The 10,423-nt window shown below is 39.4% G+C and overlaps 1 long non-coding RNA gene and 1 other non-coding gene across 2 annotated transcripts in view; both read left to right on the top strand.

The window, feature by feature from the left end:
- LOC147952739 (uncharacterized) overlaps window positions 1-10,423 on the top strand; it is a 142,184-nt gene that overhangs the window by 62,120 nt on the left and 69,641 nt on the right. The window lies entirely within an intron of this gene.
- TRNAR-UCU (transfer RNA arginine (anticodon UCU)) lies at window positions 8,089-8,160 on the top strand. The gene has a single exon. It is a non-coding gene; the product is annotated as a tRNA-Arg (tRNA).

Genomic DNA, 10,423 nt, shown 5'->3' with positions numbered 1-10,423 from the left:
GAATCGAATGTGTTTGTTTTTATGTTATTTTGTGAAGGAATGAAAACAATTCTATATAGAATGGGTTGGGAATTATGCCTAGATCCCGTGGAAATGGAAATTTCATTGATAAGACCTCCTCAATTGTAGCCAATATTTTATTGCGAATAATTCCGACAACCTCAGGAGAAAAAAAGGCATTTACTTATTATAGAGATGGTGCGATTTGACTCTTTTTTTTGCTTTTTTTTAGCCCTACCTATACCTCAGTCTTACGAAAAAGAGAGGGGGGTTGGCATAGAGAGAACCAAATTTGTAAAGCAAACAAACCCACGCTTCGGGAAGGTGAGGCGAACTAACAATTCCTTCCGTCGTGTATCCTCGATTGATGCGGCTTCAGATACTTCAATTGTAGATTTGAGTATTGAGCGAAAGGTTACACCTACAGGATATGGTATGGTATGGATTACAGGCCAATCCTACTCTATTAGTATCCGTAGGCAGCATAGGGGAGAAAAGCACTACACCTAGAAATAGGAATCAACAAGAGAAAAACTTTGTTAGAAATTACCCCTTTCCTGATCGGTATCAGGGCTGGGAAGAATGGTTGGGATAACAAACAACCATCAGGTTTGTACTTTGGATACCCCTATAACCATCAAAGATCGTTGAAGTAGCTAATTCCTCTAAATAGGAGGCGTTGAGAACAAAGAAATTATTGGAGCTATCGTTTTCCTCTAGCATTAATAGAATTCATTGGTGTTAAGAAAAACCTCTTGTGGGAAGGTTGGCTAGAGATTTCTTGGAAAAATACCAGCCCCTTTCGGTTCATAATGAGACGGGACTAATTCTATTTTGATTCTATAGATTATTTCGCTTAGTACTATTATGTACAGAAGGGAGGAGCCGTATGAGATGAAAACCTCATGTACGGTTTTGGAACGGAGATTTTTTGAATAGAATGAACGACCGTAACGGATGTTGGCTCAATCCGAAGGAAATTATGCGGAAGCTTTGCAAAATTATTATGAAGCTACGCGACTAGAAATCGATCCCTATGATCGAAGTTATATACTCTATAACATAGGCCTTATACACACAAGCAATGGAGAGCATACAAAGGCTTTGGAATATTATTTCCGGGCACTAGAACGAAACCCCTTCTTACCGCAAGCTTTTAATAATATGGCCGTGATCTGTCATTACGTGCGACTATCTCCACTATAGAAAGAAAAAAAAAAAAGAGAGGATCAAATTTTCTAGTAAATACTAGAAAAAAAGGGCTTTCTACATAGGGATCGTAAAAACAACGATTTTTCCCTATCAGCTGTAGGAAGGAAGGACACTTCACGAGAATCAAAAAACGAAGAAAGTATGGCCTATACTACTACTCTATGGATAAAGTTTCTCAAATTGATAGAGAAAGCACCGTAAAGATCAATTAGTGAGCGACTGGGTCGATACAACTAAAAAAAACTGCTTACTTATCCCATGATATGGGGCAAAATTTAGGAATCCGCTTATGTAATAGAGCCGATCCACTAAGGGATTAAGCAGCGGTGTAGTATCAGATCCCAAAGATAGTAAGTTCTTTTTTCTTTCTTATGGAAAAAAGTCTTTTTCAAGGATTCTATAGAGATTTCATATATGAAACCGGGATAGTTACCTCTCAGAAAATTTGAACGAAGGCTCTATATCTATCTATGCTTCATTCTTCTGAAGGTGGGAAAAAAGATCAAACTGATTATTGATAAAAATTAGGGTTTGAAACTTAGGTAATTAATTTCTTCTGCTTAACCCAAGAACAAATTGGATCGATTTTTGATAAATCGAATTCAGTTAAGATAGGGGAAATTCAGATAGCAATTTCTGAGCCGTATGAGGTAGGAAACTCTCAAGTACGGTTCTAAGGGAAGGAACTTCCTATTCCGACCGAGGAGAACAGGCCATTCTACAGGGTGATTCGGAAATTGCGGAAGCTTGGTTTGATCAAGCTGCTGAATATTGGAAACAAGCTATAGCGCTTACTCCGGGAAATTATATTGAAGCACAGAACTGGTTGAAGATTACGAAGCGCTTTGAATTTGAATAAGACCATGCTCCTTCTTTTTCATAAAATGGGTGGTTTGGTTGTTGATCCATTAATCAAATAAATTAGGTCGTAAGATCGAATCAAGAATTTCATTATATCCATTTCTTATACCTTCTATTTTATATGATATTTCATAAGAATAAACCATAGGGATAGGGTCTAGAATAGAAGTAATAAAGTGAATAAAAAGAGGGGGCAATCTAAATATTGCTAATATATTAGGACCATCTTATTAATAATTCTAATGAGTTATCTTGGAATTTAGAATCAAATAAAAAACCCTATATTATGCTCAAGGAAAGTAGATATAGATAGGAGCTTATGCCCTCAAAAAAAATACACTAGTTTCTTAAATTAAAAATAAAAAAGATTTTTTTCTTACGTCGAGAAATATTTGTTTTTCAAGATAAACAATGTCCGTTAGGCACCTAATCTTTATGTCATAATAGACCCGAACACTTGCCTCGGATTGACTTCAATATATAATTGCTCCAGTGAATAACTAAAAAAAAAATAGAAGGATGGTAGATAGTAAAGAAAAGAACTAATCACAATATCTATCTTTCAAAATCTATCTTTCAAAATCTATCTTTCAAAATATATATCTTTCAAAGATTCACTAAAAAGACAGTTGGCGGGTCTCTTTGTATGTCTTGTCCGGAAAGAGGAGGACTTAATGATTATTCGTTCGCCGGAACCAGAAGTAAAAATTGTTGTGGATAGGGATCCTGTAAAAACATCTTTTGAGGAATGGGCCAGACCCGGCCATTTCTCAAGAACACTAGCTAAGGGCCCTGATACTACCACTTGGATCTGGAACCTACATGCTGATGCTCACGATTTCGATAGTCATACTGGTGATTTGGAGGAGATTTCTCGAAAAGTCTTTAGTGCTCATTTCGGGCAACTTTCCATTATCTTTCTTTGGTTGAGTGGCATGTACTTTCATGGCGCCCGTTTTTCCAATTATGAAGCATGGCTAAGTGATCCTACTCACATTGGACCCAGTGCTCAGGTAGTTTGGCCTATAGTAGGGCAAGAAATATTGAATGGTGATGTAGGCGGGGGTTTCCGAGGAATCCAAATAACCTCTGGTTTTTTTCAGCTTTGGCGAGCATCTGGAATAACTAGTGAATTACAACTCTATTGTACTGCAATTGGTGCATTGATTTTTGCAGCGTTAATGCTTTTTGCTGGTTGGTTCCATTATCACAAAGCCGCTCCCAAATTGGCCTGGTTCCAAGATGTAGAATCCATGTTGAATCACCACTTAGCGGGATTATTAGGACTTGGGTCTCTTTCTTGGGCGGGGCACCAAATTCATGTATCTTTACCAATTAACCAATTTCTTGACGCTGGGGTGGATCCTAAAGAGATACCACTTCCTCATGAATTTATCTTGAATCGGGACCTTTTGGCTCAACTTTATCCTAGTTTTGCCGAAGGAGCAACCCCTTTTTTCACTTTAAATTGGTCCAAATACGCAGAATTTCTGACTTTTCGCGGAGGACTAGATCCAGTAACCGGTGGTCTCTGGCTGACCGATATTGCGCACCATCATTTAGCTATTGCTATTCTTTTCCTAATCGCAGGTCATATGTATAGGACCAATTGGGGTATTGGCCATGGACTTAAAGATATTTTGGAGGCTCACAAGGGCCCATTTACAGGACAAGGCCATAAGGGTCTTTATGAAATCTTAACAACGTCATGGCATGCTCAATTATCTCTTAACCTAGCTATGCTAGGCTCTACAACCATTGTTGTAGCTCATCATATGTATTCTATGCCTCCCTATCCATACCTAGCTACTGACTATGGTACACAACTTTCCTTGTTCACACACCACATGTGGATTGGCGGATTTCTAATAGTCGGTGCTGCTGCACATGCAGCAATTTTTATGGTAAGAGACTATGATCCAACTACTCGATACAACGATCTATTAGATCGCGTCCTTAGACACCGCGATGCAATCATATCCCACCTTAACTGGGTATGTATATTTCTAGGTTTTCACAGTTTTGGCTTGTACATTCATAATGATACCATGAGTGCTTTAGGCCGTCCACAAGATATGTTTTCGGATACTGCCATACAATTACAACCTATCTTTGCTCAATGGGTACAAAATATCCATGCTACTGCGCCTGGCGTAACAGCTCCTGGTGCAACAACAAGTACTAGCTTAACGTGGGGAGGCGGCGAGTTAGTAGCAGTAGGTGGCAAAGTGGCTTTGTTACCTATTCCATTAGGAACCGCAGATTTTTTAGTCCATCACATTCATGCATTTACCATACATGTGACTGTATTAATACTTTTGAAAGGTGTTTTATTTGCTCGGAGTTCCCGTTTGATACCCGATAAAGCAAATCTAGGTTTTCGCTTTCCTTGCGATGGGCCTGGCCGAGGGGGAACATGTCAAGTATCCGCCTGGGATCATGTTTTCTTAGGTTTATTCTGGATGTACAATGCAATTTCGGTAGTCATTTTCCATTTCAGTTGGAAAATGCAGTCGGATGTTTGGGGTACTATAAGTGATCAAGGGGTGGTAACTCATATTACAGGGGGAAACTTTGCACAGAGTTCCATTACGATTAATGGGTGGCTTCGAGATTTCTTGTGGGCACAGGCATCGCAAGTCATTCAGTCTTATGGTTCTTCATTATCTGCATATGGTCTTTTTTTCTTAGGTGCTCATTTTGTCTGGGCCTTCAGTTTAATGTTTTTATTCAGCGGCCGTGGTTATTGGCAAGAACTCATTGAATCTATCGTTTGGGCTCATAACAAATTAAAAGTTGCTCCTGCTACTCAGCCTAGAGCCTTGAGCATTATACAAGGACGCGCTGTAGGAGTAACCCATTACCTTCTGGGTGGAATTGCCACGACATGGGCATTCTTCTTAGCGAGAATTATTGCAGTAGGATAGTGGCTAGGAGGATTTGAAAGGCATTATGGAATTAAGATTTCCCAGGTTTAGCCAAGGCTTAGCTCAGGACCCCACTACTCGTCGTATTTGGTTTGGTATTGCTACCGCACATGATTTCGAAAGTCATGATGATATTACTGAAGAACGTCTTTATCAGAACATTTTTGCTTCTCACTTTGGGCAATTAGCAATAATCTTTCTATGGACGTCCGGAAATCTGTTTCATGTAGCTTGGCAAGGAAATTTTGAATCATGGATACAGGATCCTTTACACGTAAGACCTATTGCTCATGCGATTTGGGATCCTCATTTTGGTCAACCCGCTGTGGAAGCCTTTACTCGAGGAGGTGCTGCTGGTCCAGTGAATATTGCTTATTCTGGAGTTTATCAGTGGTGGTATACAATAGGATTACGCACCAATGAGGATCTTTATACTGGAGCTCTTTTTCTATTATTTCTTTCTACGCTGTCCTTAATAGCGGGTTGGTTACATCTACAACCCAAATGGAAACCAAGCCTTTCGTGGTTCAAAAACGCGGAATCTCGTCTCAATCATCATTTGTCAGGACTTTTCGGGGTAAGTTCTTTGGCTTGGACAGGACATTTAGTTCATGTTGCTATTCCCGCATCCAGGGGGGAGTACGTTCGATGGAATAATTTCTTAGATGTATTACCCTATCCCCAGGGGTTGGGACCCCTTTTGACGGGTCAATGGAATCTTTATGCCCAAAACCCTGATTCGAGTAATCATTTATTTGGTACCGCTCAAGGAGCGGGAACTGCCATTCTAACTCTTCTTGGGGGATTCCATCCACAAACACAAAGTTTGTGGCTGACCGATATGGCTCACCATCATTTAGCTATTGCATTTATTTTTCTCATTGCCGGTCACATGTATCGAACTAACTTCGGAATTGGGCACAGTATTAAAGATCTTTTAGAAGCGCATACTCCTCCGGGGGGTCGATTAGGGCGTGGGCATAAGGGCCTTTATGACACAATCAACAATTCGATTCATTTTCAGTTAGGTCTTGCTCTAGCTTCTTTAGGGGTTATTACTTCCTTAGTAGCTCAACATATGTACTCTTTACCTCCTTATGCATTCATAGCACAAGACTTTACTACTCAAGCTGCTTTATATACTCATCACCAATATATTGCAGGGTTCATCATGACAGGGGCTTTTGCTCATGGAGCTATTTTTTTCATTAGGGATTACAATCCGGAACAGAATGAGGATAATGTATTGGCAAGAATGTTAGACCATAAAGAAGCTATCATATCTCATTTAAGTTGGGCTAGCCTCTTTCTAGGATTCCATACCTTGGGCCTTTATGTTCATAACGACGTCATGCTTGCTTTTGGTACTCCAGAAAAGCAAATCTTGATCGAACCTATATTTGCCCAATGGATACAATCTGCTCATGGCAAGACGACATATGGGTTCGATATACTCTTATCTTCAACGAATGGCCCCGCTTTCAATGCGGGTCGAAGCCTATGGTTGCCCGGATGGTTGAATGCTGTTAATGAGAATAGTAATTCGCTTTTCTTAACAATAGGACCTGGGGATTTCTTGGTTCATCATGCTATTGCTCTAGGTTTGCATACAACTACATTGATTTTAGTAAAGGGCGCTTTAGATGCACGCGGTTCCAAATTAATGCCAGATAAAAAGGATTTTGGATATAAAGGATTTTGGGATATAGTTTTCCTTGTGACGGCCCAGGGCGCGGCGGTACTTGTGATATATCTGCTTGGGACGCATTTTATTTGGCAGTTTTCTGGATGTTAAATACCATTGGGTGGGTTACTTTTTATTGGCATTGGAAACATATCACATTATGGCAGGGCAACGTTTCACAATTTAATGAATCCTCCACTTATTTGATGGGATGGTTAAGAGATTACCTATGGTTAAACTCTTCACAACTTATCAATGGATATAATCCTTTTGGGATGAATAGTTTATCGGTATGGGCGTGGATGTTCTTATTTGGACATCTTGTTTGGGCTACTGGATTTATGTTCTTAATTTCCCTGGCGGGGTATTGGCAGGAATTAATTGAGACTTTAGCATGGGCTCCATGAACGCACACCTTTAGCTAATTTAATTCGCTGGAGAGATAAGCCCGTGGCTCTTTCCATTGTGCAAGCAAGATTGGTTGGATTAGCTCACTTTTCCGTGGGTTATATATTCACTTATGCAGCTTTCTTGATTGCCTCAACATCAGGCAAGTTTGGTTAATTTAGTTTGTTTTTTTGTACTGTATCAGCACCTAGTTCATTACTCTTGATAGAGAGGGAGGATCTGCCTTTTTAGATTTCTTTTTCTATTTATTTTTCCATCTAGGATTAGAACCGTATACTTGGTAATAATAGCAACGACACATTATGGCAAAAAAAAGTTGATTCAGAGGGAGAAGAAGCGGCAGAAATTAGAACAGAAATATCATTTGATTCGTCAATCTTTAAAAAAAAAGATAAGAAGCAAAGTTTCTCCCTTGAGTTTGAGTGAAAAAACGAAATGCGAGAAAAATTGCAATCCCTACCGCGTAATAGTGCACCTACACGCCTTCATCGACGTTGTTTTTTGACCGGAAGACCTAGAGCTAACTATCGACATTTTGGGCTATCCGGACACGTACTTCGAGAAATGGTTTATGAATGTTTGTTACCGGGTGCAACAAGATCCAGTTGGTAAGGATAAAATACCCTTTCGTATTTGTATGGATTTCTGGAATTGATAATCATAGAGGAGCCCTCTTTACCATTCTGTATAAATGGACTATTCTATTTGTATAGATATTGGTAGAGGGGCGTATCCAACCCTCTTTTATCCACTAGTTACCCCTCTTTAGTTTAAGAGTATAGAGCAGTTTGGTAGCTCATAAGGCTCATAACCTTGGGGTTGCGGGTTCGATTCCCACTACCGCCTCCATACTCCTTCTTTATGATATATGCATGATATAATATATACATCATGCATTTGTATCTGGATTTTTTGATTTCCTAAAAGAGTTTTGGTCTAACAGTTTTTTCTCGGAGAAGCAAAAAAATAAAAGAAAGAATAAAATATGAAAGAAAAGCGTCCATTGTCTAATGGATAGGACAGAGGTCTTCTAAACCTTTGGTATAGGTTCAAATCCTATTGGACGCAATCTTATTTCTATCTATTCTTTAAATAACTATACTAAACTAAAAACAAAGAAACTTTTTTGCATGATTCAAATGAAAAAGCTTTCTCAACGATTCTATTCTACTAACAAGAGTAGACATGCAAAATTTATTTGTTACTGAAGAGAAAACCGTTCCAGCTGTTCCTGAATAGCTTCCTTCAAAAGGATTCCGCTTGCTCGGTGAATGTCTTGCTAGAAGATATAATTTCTTGGAATTGAGGTTTAGTATCTTTTAGATGTTTACGTAACTCATCCAGAAATTTATTTACCTGTTCAATTTCTAACGAATCAAGATATCCTCTTGTTCCGGTATAAATAGTAGCTATCTGCTCTTCCACTGGGAGAGGATTTGCCTGGGATTGTTTAAGCATTCCCTAATCGTCGACCCCTTGCCAATTGATTCTGACTTGTTTTATCGAGAGCAGAGGCGAATTGTGCAAAGGCTTGTAACTCTGCGAATTGCGCTAGTTCCAATTTTGATTTGCCAGCTACTTGTTTCATGGCTTTAATTGAGCCGCGGATCCTACTCTGGAAACAGAAATACCCACATTAATAGCGGGTCGAATTCCGGCATTGAATAGATCCGCAGATAAGAATATTTGTCCATCTGTAATGGAGATTACATTAGTAGGAATATAGGCGGAAACGTCTCCAGATTGAGTCTCAACTATTGGTAAAGCGGTCATACTTCCTTCGCCTAAAAGAGAATTTAATTTAGCGGCTCTTTCTAAAAGGCGTGAATGCAAATAAAAAACATCCCCTGGATAAGCCTCACGTCCGGGAGGTCTTCTTAATAGAAGGGACATTTGGCGATAAGCTTGTGCCTGTTTGGAGAGATCATCATAAATTATTAAAGTATGCCGTTCGCGGTACATAAAATACTCAGCCAGGGCTGCTCCCGTATAAGGAGCGAGGTATTGTAATGTAGCAGGTGAATCCGCCATTTCAGCTACTACAATAGTGTATTCCATGGCCCCTCCTCATGGAAAGTAGTTACTACTTGAGCTACGGAGGATGCTCTTTGACCGATAGCTACATAAACACATATTACACCTTGCCCTTTTTGATTGAGAATTGTATCTGTGGCTACTGCTGTTTTGCCAGTCTGTCTGTCCCCAATAATTAACTCTCGCTGACCGCGCCCTATAGGGATCATCGAATCGATAGCAATAAGCCCTGTTTGAAGAGGTTCGTATACGGAACGGCCTGGAAATTATACTTGGAGCAGGAGATTCAATTAAGCGAGATTCGGAAGCTATAATTTCGCCTTTCCATCAATAGGTTTAGCCAGAGCATTTACAACACGACCCAAGTAAGCCTCACTCACGGTATCTGAGCAATTCTTCCTGTTGCTTTTACAAAACTTCCCTCTTGTATCATCAACCCATCGCCCATTAATACAATCCCAACATTTTTGGATTCCAAATTCAGAGCAATACCCCTAGTACCTTCTGCAAATTCGACTAATTCACCTGACATTATTTCACCAAGACCTATAATACGAGCAATCCATCCCCCACTTGAACTACGCGACCTATATTCTCAATCCCTACTTTCCTATTATATTGTTCAATACGTTCGCGGAGAATTTTATGAATTTCGTCGACTCGAAGGGTTGCCATTAGTGTTTCTTGACTCTTTTTCGGAAGCAAGGGGAAAAATAATGCCTAAATTCTAAACGAAAGTAGAAGTTCAAGCCTAATTAATTTAATTATTTCTTCCATTCCAGGGACCCGAGAATGCCAATATTAGCACGAATCGTACGGAAATGTAACTCGGTATTCAAACAACTATTCAGAGTTCCTAGAGCTCCTTGTACGGCCTGTTGGAAAACCGCTGTCGGACCTGATCATTGCCCTTTGTTTTTCAAATAAAGGGTTTCGTTTTTAGACTTTTCCAATTGTTCCAAACTATAGAAGTAGCATTAATCAAATTTGCTTTTTCTCGTTCTATCTCAGAGTATCCATTCATTCGATACTCATCCGCTTCTAGTTCGACTTTCTGTAATCGAATCCGAGCTTTTTCGAGTTGCTCAATGGTCCCTCTACGCAATTCTTCTGAATTTCGAATAGTACTCAAGATCCTCTGTTTTCGATTATCTAATAAATCTTTTAATGAAAGTAGATTATTTTGTAAGTTTACAACTTTTATGATCTCTTCCGAACCAAACATGAATCTTTCGATTCATTTGGCTCTCACGCTCCTTTTTTTTTTTCTATAGCTATTTCCATATCTTTTTTTTAA

This window comes from Triticum urartu, unplaced genomic scaffold (genome assembly GCF_056163025.1).
Source record: "Triticum urartu cultivar PI428250 unplaced genomic scaffold, HENAU_Tu73 scaffold2, whole genome shotgun sequence".
NCBI lineage: Eukaryota > Viridiplantae > Streptophyta > Magnoliopsida > Poales > Poaceae > Triticum > Triticum urartu.
The sequence above is the reverse complement of the archived record's forward strand: the minus strand, read 5'-3'. Positions and strand labels throughout refer to the sequence as shown.